Below are 14,806 nucleotides of genomic sequence, written 5' to 3'. Positions count from 1 at the left end.
ATGGTAGAATTTATATCTCCTGGCACACCGGGAAGGTGCTGGGGCATAATGTTCCTGGAGGGTATTTAAGAACTGCTGCCATGGAATGTCATGTATTGGGGTGGGGGCAAATAGGGCTCTTGCTGTTTTGAACATTTCGGCTCCACAGAACCCTAGAAAATATGCACGTTTCCTGTCGTCTGAGATTTCTGTGAACCCTTTAGCAATAAGGAAACAGTCAAATCGGGCCACGTATGAATCCCATGTTTCACTCTTAGGGTTGAAAGGCGGAAAATTAAGTTGTGTAGACATAATTCCTTTTATTTAACTTAATTTCTTGGATTGTATACTTGCATGGAAATCCTCGTCGCCAATGAAGTGGCTTGGTACAGATTCGGACACGTAATTGCGGCTTTGCTTGAACTGCTTTATTCCAGCATAAACATAACGTTAATACAACAGTCAGTATTCAACTGTCAAACCTCCTCGGGTTTCCCCTGTTTAACTGCCAGCTGGCTGAGGAACGAACCAATGGTAATCCCTTATTTTCCCCGGTTGCTAGGTTACCGCCCCTCTCCCGGTGCCCTTTCCTGTTCTCATAACACTTCCTGTATGGAGCCTCTCTAGGCATCTCCTGTCGTTGGTCCTTCCATACATAACAAAAGGCATGTGCATTGGACAAGTGTTTTGGACCTGGTTCATATCAGGAGTGAAATGCTCCCGTTTCGCTCGGGCCTGCTGGTCTTCAGAGAGCCGGTTGTGAAGGGAGCGCGAGGTTCCACCCACCCAGCTGGATACCGCCATTTGAGTTCTTTGAGTTCTGCTCATGCGCTAAGCATTCTGTCCATGCTCAGAGGGTAAAAGAACCCAAATGGTGGCGTCCAGGCAGGTGGGCTGAGCCTCACATTCCCTTTGCAACCGGTTCTTTGATGACTTACAGGCACAAGCGAACTGGAAGCATTTCACCCCTGGTTCTATAAAATGGTACACATGAAAGGGATATAAGCCTTCTTTTTAATTAAAAACAATTTGGCAGTTATGATGCTGTTGTTGATATGACAAGATCCATTTTAGGGTGCATAAACACTAGCAGTAGCACTTAAGATTAGATTAGATTACTACCGTTGGAAGGGATCTTGAAGGTCATCTAGTTGAAACCCCCCCCCCTCGCTCAAGCAGGAGTCCCTACACCATTTCGGACAAATGGCCATCCAATCTCCTCTTGAATGTTTCAAGTGTGGAGCTCTCACAACCTCCACAGGCAACTTCTATTCCACTGGTTGACCGCTCTCACCATCACAAAGTTTCTCCTTATTTCCAGGTTGAATCTCTCCTTGGTCAGCTACCATCCATTGTTCCTTGTCTGGCCTTCTGGGGCTTTGGAGAATAATTTGATCCCCTCCTCTGTGTGGCAGCCCCTTAAATATTGGAACACTGCTATCAGGTCACCCCTGGTCCTTCTCTTGTGGGGCAAACTTCAATACCGAATACTGAAATATTTGTTTTCCTTCCTCCCAATCAGTTCTAGGCAAGAAGCCATGAACCTTTAGGTCAAAGCTGTGTGTTTTTTAATTCCAAAATCCCAACCTATCTAAGTATCTTGGAAACGTCTTTTGGTTAGCAAACTAATGGAAGAAATAAATAAATGAATTATGGAAGCAACCGATATTACTTTCTCTGTTTTCTTTCTTCTACATTATTTTAATTTCTCTTTAAAGCTATTGATCAAAATTTATAGAGATGAAAAGAAAAGAACAAATCAACTCAGAATTCTCACTGAAGGCCCAAATGACCAGGCTAAAATTATGTTATTTTGAACACGTTATGTCAGTAACTTGGCAATTTTGTGGATCAACTCCCAGATTTCTCCAGGCAGCTATGTGTGCATGTGTAGTGGCAGAAAAATAAAGACCCCCCCCCAAAAAAATGTGTACTGGCAGAAAAATAAAGACCCCCCCCCCAAAAAAGCCAAAAGCCAAACCCAGCACTGAACGATTATGTTCCATGACATCATTGTGACATCACCAGTGGGTCACTACCAGTACGGGTGAACCGGTCCGAAGCAGGAGTAACCCACCTCTGTTAAAGTTGCCAAGTTTGAAGACCTCTGCATTACGTAAAAGACCCACCGCTCTGGAGATGATTGATGCTGGGAAAGGTGGAAAAAAAAGAGGACAAGAGGACAACCAGCAGCAAGGTGGATGTGTTGTATCCTGAAATGGCTACCTTGTAACGCTGTAAATAGTTTGTTCCTCTTTTCCAGCGCTGTCTGAGCCCAAGCAGGAAGTCGCTCCTGATTGGCTCAGACGCGGCCGGCTCTCGCTTTGGCGGGAACCGCAAAAGTATAAAAGAAGCGGCTTCTCCCTGCAGAGCCAGTCGGTACTCGCTGAATCGTCACTTTACCTTGCTGAGCTGTCACTTATTCTCTGAGCTGAATAAAAGTACCGATTGCTCAAACCCTGTCTCTGGGTCTACTTCACTGGCGACGAACGAACGGAAGAACTTCGCGTGCAACATGGACAAAATCCAGATCGGCCAGGCTCCAGAACTTTTCGATGCCGAGAAAATGACTTGGGACGAGTACATGGCCACCTTCGAGATATTCCTCGAGGCGGCGGGAATGCAGGACGCCGGAGCCGATCGCAGACGGGCTATTTTTCTAAACTACTGCGGTGCAGAGATCCGTAGACTTGCCCAAACTCTCACCGAACCAGAACAAGCAAGAGCCACAGCGTGGGACGTCCTTCAACAGAAACTAGCGAGCCATTTTAAACCAACCAGACCAGCCGTGGTTTACCGGCATCAATTTCACATGATGGCTCAGAGAGAAACCGAGTCGATAAGCCAATTCACAACGCGGCTTCGAACGGTACTCGCTCAATGCAAGTTTCAAGATCCGGAAGCTCGCCTCACCGACGCCTTGATTTTCGGCATGAAGAACCACACAGTGAGAAGTAAACTCCTCACCGAAGATGAGCCGACTCTACAAACCGTAATCAAATTAGCGCAAACCGCGGAAGCAGCCGACGCAGCGGCAAGAGAATTAAAAGAGCACGGAAGGCGAGAAACCATTGCCAAAATCGACGCCGAGTCTCCCAGCGCCATGGGAACAGACGTCCGCGGCCAGCTAACTAGCAACGGGGACGACTGCCTCCTCCTGCAAGACCAACCGAGACACCCTAGAGCTACTCATCCAGCCCCCTGCGCGGGCTGCCGGGGAAATCACCAGCGCCATCGATGCCCGTTCCGCGACACCACTTGCCGCCGTTGCAACCGGAGAGGCCACATCGCCATCGCATGCAGGGCAACGGCACCAGAAGAAACTTTTGCCACACAACAATACCAGCGACCCCAAAACCACCCCCCCCAATCGCGAGAAAGGAGACCGTTCCGCAACTCGGATCAAAGGAATTACCCCACCGCTAACCGAGACTACAATAGAGGTAACTCTCAATATTCCGTGAATAACACGGCAACCAAAAAGGGGGCTAAAATTGTTATCTCGTTGTTGCTAAATAACCAGCCTTGCTCAATGGAGCTAGATACGGGTTCGAGATATACCATCATGCCCTGGGAAAAATTTAAGCTATATATGCCTAATGTGTCTGAGGCTGACCTAATTCAAACCTCTTTGGTGATCAGAGACTTCCAAGGGGGGGTAATCTCGGTCCTGGGAACTGCAAATGTACCTATTGTATTTAAGAATGTCAAATGTACCCTTCCCATGCTTATTGTGACGGGGGCCAAACACTCCCTGCTAGGGCTAGCATGGATGGAACCGTTGGGGATTGAAATTTCGGGTGTGTGTAATGTAAACTGTGATATTATGCCTAACTTTGTGAAAGAGTTCCCTGAAGTGTTCAGCCCCACCTTAGGATTGTATAAGGGAACCCCCATATCTTTCTCTATTGACCCCAAGGTCCCACCAGTTAGACTGAAACCTCGCAGGGTTCCCCTCCCGCTTCTCCCCAAGCTAGACTTACAGCTGGACAAACTCATTAGTCAAGGTATCTTGGTCCCTGTGGAACAGGGGCCATGGGAAACTCCCATAGTGACACCCCTGAAGCCAGATGGCTCCTTAAGAGTTTGCGCTGATTACAAATCAACCCTGAATAAGGCACTCCAACACCACCCCTACCCCATTCCGGTTGTGCAACAACTCTTACACTCCCTGGGGGAGGGGAAAAGGTTCGCAAAGATCGACCTGGCGCAGGCTTACCAGCAACTTCCGGTCGATGAACAAACAGCAAACGCTCAAACAATTGTAACGCACAGGGGGGCTTTCAAATGCACGAGGTTACAGTTTGGGGTGAGCATAGCCCCAGGGATATTCCAGAGCATCATGGAACGCCTATTGTCAGGGGTAAATGGGGCCATCCCATATTTTGATGACATCTTAATTGCAGGGGAAAACCAGGAACAAGTGAACAAAAGAATAAGGGAAGTACTTAAGAGGCTACAGGACAAAGGGTTACGAATCAAGCCTGATAAATGTGTCTGGGGAACTAACAGTATTGAATTCCTAGGATATAAAATAGATAAGGAAGGTATCCACCCCACAACTGAGAAGCTGAGAGCAATTAGAGAAGCCCCAGAGCCACGAGATAAGAGTGAGTTGCAAGCATTTTTGGGCCTCCTTAATTTTTATTCCGTTTTTTTAAAGCAGAAGGCAACAGTAGCAGAGCCTCTCCATCGTTTACTCCAGAAGGAAGCCCGCTGGACATGGGGGAAAATTGAACGTGAAGCCTTTGCTCAAATAAAAAATTTACTAACTTCTAAAAGTGTAGTAGTCCAATATAGTGCCTCACTACCCATTAGGCTCACGTGCGACGCTTCGCCGTACGGCATAGGAGGAGTCCTAGCTCACGTTCTACCTAATCAGACAGAGGCCCCAATAGCATTTTTTTCAAGAACCATGACCAGCACGGAGAGAAATTATAGCCAGTTAGACAAGGAGGCTCTGGCATTAGTGGCAGGGGTAAAGAAGTTTCACAATTACATTTTTGGAAGAAATTTTGAGCTAGTCACTGACCACAAACCCCTACTAGGCCTGCTAGCCCCCAACAAGCCCACTCCACCTTTTATGTCTCCAAGACTAATCAGATGGGCCCTTTTCCTCTCTGGGTATCAGTATGAGCTCACCCACAAGGGGGGGAAGGAAATCAATCATGCAGACGGCCTCAGCAGATGCCCCATAGCAGACTTGGTAGAAGACCCTGTTCCAACCACAGACGTGCTAATGATAGAACTCGAGGAAAACCCACTAACCACAGCAAAAGAGGTAGCTGCACACACGCAGCAAGACCAAATCCTGAAACAAGTAGTGAACTGTGTTCTAAAGGGATGGCAAAATGATATTGTTAAACCTGAATTGTGTGATTTTAAGAACAAAAGGCTTGAATTGTCATATGTAAAAGGTTGTTTGCTGTGGGGGGATAGAGTGATCATCCCCAAACGCCTAAGGGAAAAGGTACTCAGAATGTTACACGTGGGCCATCCTGGGATTGTCAGGATGAAGAGCCTAGCAAGGGGGCATTTATGGTGGCCAGGGCTTGATGCTGATATTGAAAGTTGGGTTTCAAAGTGTGACCCGTGCCAAGAGTCTAGGCCCAATCCCCCCAAAACAACTCCGGCTGAGTGGGAACAGCCTGCTGGCCCTTGGTCTAGGATCCACATTGATTTTGCTGGCCCAGTGGGGTCTCAGTATTTCCTAATAGTGGTTGATGCTTTCTCCAAATGGTTGGAAATAATAGCAATGAACAACATAACCACAAGTGCCACTATCAAGGTATTGAGCAGACTGTTTGCATCCCATGGTTGCCCTGATCTATTGGTGTCTGACAATGGACCACAACTAACAGCCAGGCAATTCGAATTATTCCTAGATGGCCTGGGGGTCAGACATGCCCTCATCTCGCCTTACTCGCCCTGGGCTAACGGGTTGGCAGAACGTTACGTAAGGGTGGCAAAAGAGGCATTGCACAGGTCAGGCCCTGGAGATGTGCAACAGAACTTGGACCAATTCTTATTAACCCAGCACATTACCCCTAACTCGCACACACATGTAAGCCCTGCAGAGTTATTGATGGGGAGAAAGTTGAGGTCACCACTAGACAGGTTAAACCCAAGGTTCTGTTTGAATAATAACCAAATGTGCATAAAACCAGAAAGAGAAATGTATTTGGGTCAAAATGTATATGTAAAATGCTTTGATGGAAATGTAAACTGGATGAAGGGAATTATTGTTAAGCAAAATGCACCCAAGACTTATATTGTTAAACTGGAGGATGGTCGTTTGTGGAAACGACACATAGACCACATTCGGAAACGAACTGAAAACCAATTACAACAACCCGCTGACTCGGACTCTCCCCCCTCAACAGACTTTTATACATTGCCCGAACTAAGAAACACGCAGAGAGACTTATCGGGCCAGGGGGAACCATCCAGCGACGCCGAGCCATCCTCGTCCTCCGAGGCCTTCGTTGGGCCCGCCAGGCCTAGTCCGCCGCACCGGGAGAACAGCGGCGAGCCATCCTCCACAGTCAGTGGCGAAGGAGAAAATGGACTGCGCAGGTCAGCGCGAGAGTCTCGAAGGCCTCACCGATTGGACGACTTCGTCACGTGGCTTTCTTGATGGATGGGTCCAACTATGAGGGGAGGGGTGTTGTATCCTGAAATGGCTACCTTGTAACGCTGTAAATAGTTTGTTCCTCTTTTCCAGCGCTGTCTGAGCCCAAGCAGGAAGTCGCTCCTGATTGGCTCAGACGCGGCCGGCTCTCGCTTTGGCGGGAACCGCAAAAGTATAAAAGAAGCGGCTTCTCCCTGCAGAGCCAGTCGGTACTCGCTGAATCGTCACTTTACCTTGCTGAGCTGTCACTTATTCTCTGAGCTGAATAAAAGTACCGATTGCTCAAACCCTGTCTCTGGGTCTACTTCAGGATGGACTCAGTTACAGTGGAGATGAGGACACCATTGAAAGCCCTGTAGGACCAGGCTGGAGATGGATCAAGATTCATCTGGTCATTAAATGACAACATATCAACAACCCTGGCTCATCGCCAGTCGGTCAGTGCAAAGACCCATCTTCCTTGAGAAGGCCATAATGCGTGGGGAAAAAAATGGAAGGAAACCGAAGAGGATGAGCTGGAGAAGGTGGGTGGACTCTGTTACTTTGGTGATGAGGAGGACGTCATGGAAAGGTCTGAAAGACCAGGTTAGGGGCAGATCACCATGGAGAAACTCCATCTACGTGGTTGCTAGGAATCAACTCTTGAGTTGAAAGCAGTCACTCATCTATCAACCAATAGATTAGAAAGTCCCAAAGCTGAAGATTTCCTGTTCAATTAAATTACAGATGTCAAGGTTATGTTTTTATTTTCATACTGGAAGTCAATCTTTCCATTTCTCTTCCAGTAATGAAGCACCCACAATGTCTGAAGGCTAACTGTTCTACTAGTTAATTGTCCTCACTGTTTAGGAAGTTTCTCCTCAATTCCAGGTTGCTTCTCTCCTTCAATTCATAAAGGAGAATATCTGTAGCTAAGGACTGAAATCAGGAGTCCTTGATGCTCTTCTCTGAGCTTGGTGGTTTTCTTGTGGATGATATTACCTAATTTGGGTAAGGAAATGTGCACAAGAAAAACCACCAAATTCAGAGAAGACCAGAGAGAAAGAATTGTACAGTGGTACCTCTACTTAAGAACGTCTCTACTTAAGAACTTTTCTAGATAAGAACCGGGTGTTCAAGATTTTCTTGCCTCTTCTTAAGAACCATTTTCTACTTAAGAACCCGAGCCCGGAAAAATTTCCTAGGAAATTTGAGAGCAGCACGAAGGCCTGGCTAGTTTCCTGCCATTCCTCCTGGGTTTCTCTCTCTGGTGCAGTGTATGGGAGGCAGCCTCGCACTGGGTTTATGGGAGGTAGGTGCTCCTCCTCGCCGCCTCAGATTCCCCCCCCCTTTTTTTAAGCCTTAAAGTTTTGGATTTTTTTGATTCCCCCTCATCTCACTTTCTTCTTTCCACAGCAACTGTCCTCCTCCTCCTCCCACTCAAATTCCAAGCTTTTCTTTCTTTCCTAATGGGTTTGCATGCATTATTTGCTTTTACATTGATTCCTGTGGGAAAAATTGCTTCTACTTACAAACTTTTCTACTTAAGAACCTGGTCACGGAATGAATTACGGTAAGTTCTTAAGTAGAGGCACCACTGCACTTCTGCCATTAGCTTGCATCGGGGAGACTGTCTGCAACTGACCCTCCTAAATTTTGTGGAGACAGCGGATGCTCCTCACTGATTTGTGGCTGTAAATTTCAGAATCAAGCAATCACAGTACAACAGTAATCTGCAACAACTGTTATTTGCTTCTGAGCCCAATTCAACCTGTTGATTTAACCTTTCAAACTCTGTATACCTTTGAACTTAAATATCTCCTGGAATCTCTCTTCCTAGTAGAGTATTTATTAACATTCATTTGCCAAAGTAGCTGAACCACATTACTGTTTATTTAAAATTTGCTTCTCCATCCCCCTTTTCATTCTGCCTGACAGAATAGGCTTAGTCTGCAAAAGCTTTGCAGATTTGCAGGTTAACAGAGTTGAAATGGACCTTATAGGTCATCTAGTCCACCCATCTGCCCAAGCAGGAGACCTACACCAAGGATGGCCAGGCTTTTCAGCACAGAGTAGCCAAACCAAAATATGCATGCATTTGTGCGCATTTGTGCATGTACATGCGCTGGAACGCCAGAAATCCAAAGGCCAGCTGTCCAATGTGCATGCATTTGCCAGCCAGCTGGTCTTTTGGGTTTCTGGCACTCCAGCATATGCAAAGACCATCTGGCCGGCGTGCATGAGCGTGCCAGAAATCAGAAGAGCAACTGTTGACTGCGTGTGTGCCCACAGAGAGGACCGTGTGTGCCACCGCTGGCAGCGTGCCATAGGTTCGCCATGATGGCCCTACACCATTTTGAACAGGTGGCAGTTTCGTCTCTTCCTGAAAGCCTCCAGCGATGAAGTTCCCACAACTTCTGAAGGCAACTTCTACTCCATTGGTTTATGGTTCTCACTATCAGGAAATTCCTTCTTATTTCTAGGCTGAATCTCTCCTTGATCACTTTCCATCCATTATTCCTTGTCTGGCCTTTGGGTCCTTCAGAAAATAGCTTGACACCCTCCTCTCTGTGGCAGCCTCTCAAATATTGGAAGACTGTTATCATGCCCCCCTACCCCCGATCCTTCTCTTCATTAGAGCAGCCATGCCTAGTTCCTGCAACTGTTCATTATGTTCAAAGTTCAAATTTATTATTACAGTCATAGACCAAAACAAATAAAAACACAGTGAATACACAATCAAAAGTTGTAGGATAAAATGATAAACAACAGATAAAATCCATAATAAAATCCAGTCTATCAATTATGCATTGTCAATACTACTAAAATTACAATCCATAAGCTGTGAGGTCTATATTCAGTTTCATACTATTAGGGAAAGGAATAAACAAGGTTGCCACAATTATCGTATAAATTAGCTAAGGTGTATTAGGCACTTAAAAGCTGGCCACAAATGATATACTGTACACACACACACACACACACACACACACATGTTAACATACATATGCACATATATACATACACACACACACGTTTTAGCCTCCAGTCCCCTAATAATTCTTGGATGCTTTTCTCTGCACTCTTTCTAGTGGTAACCAAAACTGAATGCAGGATTCTAGGTGTGGTCTTACTAAGGCTGTGTAGCAGTGGTGGGTTGCTCCTGGTTCAGCCCAGTTCGGTGAACCAGTAGCAGCAGCGGCAGGAGGCTCTGCCCAGCCACCCAGGATGCTTCTGTGCATGCGCAAATGCACACATGTGAACCAGTAGCGATGGGATTTAGAACCCACTACTGCTGTATAGAGTAGTATCAGTACCTCACTTGATATTGATTGTATCCCTCTGTTAACGCAATTTAGGATTGTGTTGGCTTTTTTGGTTGTTGCTGCACCCTGCTGGCTCATATTTAGCTGGTTGTCCACTAAGACTCCAAGATCCCTCTCACAGTTACTGCTGTTAACCTTGGTTTCACCCAGTCTATATGTATCCTTTGGGTTTTTCTTGCCTAGGTGTTTGACTTTACTTTTCTCTGCATTGAATTTCATTGTTTTACATAGGGCTCAGTGTTCAGCTGTGCCAAGAGCCATCTGTCTCTTGAACCTATCATCTAGGGCCGTGATGGCGAACCTATGGTACCTGTGCCACAGGTGTCACGTGGAGTCATATCTGCCGGCACACCAGAAGTTGCCCTAGCTCAGCTTCAGTGTGCATGGGTGCCCCAGTCAGCTGGTTTTTGGCTCACGCAGAGGCTCTGGGAGGGCGTTTTCAGCTTCTGGAGGAGTGGGGGGAGGGCGTTTTCACCCTCCCCAGACTCCGAGAAAACCTCTGCAGCCTGGGGAGGGCAGAAAATGGTCCTACCAGGCCCACTAGAAGTCAGGAAACGGGGTAGCGAGGGGTCACTCACAGGGAATGGGGCAGCACCTGGGGTTGCATGCACATGTGCAGGGGGGCAGGGCACATGGGGTGCATTGAATTATGGGTGTAGGCAAATGTGTGCATGCAATAGCACACACACACTTTTGGCACACAAGGGGAAAAAGGTTTGCCATCACTGATCTAGGGTGTTTGCTACCCTGTTTCCCCGAAAATAAGACACCCCCGAAAGTAAGACATAGGAGACGTATACCTATATGAACTTGTATAGTTAAAATAGAGACTACAAATCTACAAAAACCATAGAAGAACACCAAAAAGGACCACTGATATTATCAGGAATTGCTACAATTACTTTATAATCTATAAGGTTTTTACAATTTGATATAATTGATTTCATAAGGTGAATTTAATCAATAAGTACTTATATGGAGAAATAATAATTAAGATTTGCTAAGAACCATTATAATTTACAACTATAGTATTAGGAATCTATATAATCTGTTAGAATAATTTTACTGTGTATACAGTATTTTATAATTTAATATAAGCTAAACTAGTAGATTGATAGTGCTTGATATATATTGCTTCTATTTATTAAATTTTTGATTGATAGAAATAAGAGTTCCAATTTACCATATTTAAAGCTTATTATAAATTAATTGTTTAGTGGAAGACTTAATTCTTCTTCATTGAAAAAAAAAAAGACATCCCCTGAAAATAAAATGTAGCACATCTTTGGGAGCAAAAATTAATATAAGACGCTGTCTTATTTTCGGGGAAACGGTATTTCTGCCAGCTTAGTATCATCTGCAAATTTGGTAAATTCTCCTTCTATTCCCTCATCGAAGTTGTTTATGAAGAAACTGAAGAGTACTGGCCCTAAGACAGGACCTTGTGGTACCCCATGGCTTAGTTCCCACCATGTAGATGCAGACCCATTAGGGACTATTTGTTGAGTACGGTTTGCCAGCCAGTTATCAGTGAAGATGGTAACATCCTCACTCCCAGCTTTATAAGTAGATGCAACACAACAGAAGAGGCTGTAAAAAAAGAAAGCAAGTCCAGGCTTGCCCTTTTAAAAAATGCCGGTAGTCCTTGACTTTCAACTTATGTATGAAATGAATGAATATGATATGAATGGAATTTTTGGCACACCTGACACTGGAAGGGCAGGAGGGACGGGGACACTTATCTCTGGGGTGGCAGAGGGTCAAAATATCCCGGTCTTGCTGGGGAGAGGCAGGTATGGCGGAAGCCATGGAGCTAGCCATTCCAGGGGAAGGAGGGATCGCTGCTTAGTAGCAATCCCTTCTTCCGGCTCCATGAGCTTAACTCAAGGCACTGGTGATGAGTGTAATTCTGGCCCTGGGCTCAAGTTGTTGCTACTCAATGCCAGGTCAATGGTAAATAAAGCTCTCCTCATCTGGGATTTAATCCTGGATGAGGAGGCCGACCTGGCTTGTGTGACCGAAACCTGGCTGGGCCCGGAGGGAGGAGTCCCTCTCTCTGAAATTTGCCAAGCTGGGTTTCGGGTATGGCACCAACCTCGACCCCAGGGAAGGGGGGGAGGAGTGGCTATTATAGCCAGGGACAGTCTTGGCCTGCGTAGGCTCATTGCTCCAGAGGTTGCGGGTTGCGAGTCCCTCCTGGTGAAGTTGGACTTAGGGGTTCAGGTGGGCTTGTTACTCACATACCTGCCTCCCAGCTGCGTGTCAACAGCCCTGCCTGTGCTGCTCGAGGAGGTGGCCGGGTTGGCGGTGGAGTTCCCCGGACTTATCGTCCTGGGGGACTTCAATCTACCGTCGCTCGGCGGTTCCTCTGGACTGGCACAGGAGTTCATGGCCACCATGACAGCCATGGACCTGACTCAAGTAGTTCAGGGTCCGACTCACGAGGGTGGACACACACCCAATATGATATTCCTCTCTGAGCAATTGAGTAATGATCTGAGATTAAGGGGCTTAGAAATGTTGCCTGTGTCGTGGTCAGATCATTTCCTACTGCGGCTTAACTTCCTGGCTCCAATCCTTCCCCGCAGGGAGGCGGAACCAATTAGGAGGTTCCGCCCCAGACGCCTGATGGATCCAGAAGGTTTCCAGACGGCGCTTCGGGTTATTACAGATACACTCATCCACAGTTCGGCAGAGTCTCTTGCTGAGGCCTGGAAGAAGGCTGCAGTGGAGGCTCTTGACCGGATTGCGCCGTTGCGACCTCTCCGTGGCACTAGACCCCGTAGAGGTCCATGGTTCAACAAGGAGCTCCGGGTGTTGAAGCGCCAGAAGAGACGTCTAGAGAAGCGATGGAGGAAGAGTAAGTCCGAATCCGACCGAACACTTGTAAGAGCTCATATTAAGACTTACAAAGTGGCGCTCAAGGCGCCCGGCCGCTCTGTTTAGGGTGACCCGCTCCCTTCTTAATCAGAGGGGAGTTGGGGAGCCCTTGCAGAGTAGTGCCGAGGATTTTAACACGTTTTTCGCTGATAAAATCGCTCGGATCCGAGCGGACCTCGACTCCAATTGTAAAACAGAGTCGACTGACAACGAGTCAGTCGAGGTGACTGGGGCTAAACGTCTTTGTCCATCTGTCTGGGAGGAGTTTGACTTGGTGACACCTGATGAAGTGGACAAGGCCATTGGAGCTGTGAGTTCCGCCACCTGTTTACTGGATCCGTGTCCCTCTTGGCTGGTTTCGGCCAGTCGAGGGGTGACACGGAGCTGGGTCCAGGAGATTGTCAACGCCTCCTTGGGGAGGGGGTCCTTTCCGCCCCTTTATAAGGAGGCACTTGTGCGCCCCCTCCTCAAGAAGCCTTCCCTGGACCCAGCCGTGCTTAATAACTACCGTCCAGTCTCCAACCTTCCCTTCATGGGGAGGATTGTTGAGAAGGTGGTGGCACTCCAACTCCAGTGGTCCTTGGAAGAAGCCGATTATCTAGGTCCTCAACAGTCTGGATTCAGGCCCGGCTACAGCACGGAAACTGCTTTGGTCGCGTTGATGGATGATCTCTGGCGGGCCCGGGACAGGGGCTTGTCCTCTGTCCTGGTGCTCCTTGACCTCTCAGCGGCTTTCGATACCATCGACCATGGTATCCTTCTGCGCCGGCTGGAGGGGTTGGGAGTGGGAGGCACTGTTCTTCAGTGGTTCTCCTCCTACCTCTCCGGTCGGTCGCAGTCGGTGTTAGTGGGGGGTCAGAGGTCGACCTCTAGGTTTCTCCCTTGTGGGGTGCCTCAGGGGTCGGTCCTCTCCCTCCTGCTATTTAATATCTACATGAAACCGCTGGGTGAGATCATCCAAGGGCATGGGGTGAGGTATCATCAATACGCCGATGATACCCAGTTGTACATCTCCACCCCATGTCCAGTCAACGAAGCAGTGGAAGTGATGTGCCGGTGCCTGGAGGCTGTTGGGGCCTGGATGGGTGTCAACAAACTCAAACTCAACCCAGACAAGACGGAGTGGCTGTGGGTTTTGCCTCCCAAGGACAATTCTATCTGTCCGTCCATTACCCTGGGGGGGGAATTATTGACCCCCTCAGAGAGGGTCCGCAACTTGGGCGTCCTCCTCGATCCACAGCTCACATTAGAGAAACACCTTTCAGCTGTGGCGAGGGGGGCGTTTGCCCAGGTTCGCCTGGTGCGCCAGTTGCGGCCCTATTTGGACCAGGAGTCATTGCTCACAGTCACTCATGCCCTCATCACCTCGAGGTTCGACTACTGTAACGCTCTCTACATGGGGCTACCTTTGAAAAGTGTTCGGAAACTTCAGATCGTGCAGAATGCAGCTGCGAGAGCAATTATGGGCGTCTCTAAGTATGCCCATATCACTCCAACACTCCGCAGTCTGCATTAGTTGCCGATCAGTTTCCGGTCACAATTCAAAGTGTTGGTTATGACCTACAAAGCCCTTCATGGCACTGGACCAGAATATCTTCGGGATCGCCTCCTGCCGCACGAATCCCAGCGACCGGTTAGGTCCCACAGAGTTGGCCTTCTCCGGGTCCCGTCAACCAAACAATGCCGTCTGGCGGGACCCAGGGGAAGAGCCTTCTCTGTGGGGGCCCCGACCCTCTGGAACCAGCTCCCCCCTGAGATTAGGATTGCCCCCACCCTCCCTGCCTTTCGTAAACCCCACCTCTGCCATCAGGCATGGGGGAACTAAACATCTCCCCCTGCCCGTGTTGTTTTGCCATTGATTGATTGACTGTGTGTCTGTTTTTATATACAGTGGGATTGTTTTATGAATTTATTAATTTTAAACTGTAATTAGATTGATGGGCATTGGATTTGTTATTATGTACTGTTTTTATTATTGTTGTGAGCCGCCCTGAGTTTGTGGAGAGGGGCG

This window comes from Erythrolamprus reginae, chromosome 9, assembly GCF_031021105.1.
Source record: "Erythrolamprus reginae isolate rEryReg1 chromosome 9, rEryReg1.hap1, whole genome shotgun sequence".
Lineage (NCBI taxonomy): Eukaryota > Metazoa > Chordata > Lepidosauria > Squamata > Dipsadidae > Erythrolamprus > Erythrolamprus reginae.
The sequence above is the reverse complement of the archived record's forward strand: the minus strand, read 5'-3'. Positions refer to the sequence as shown.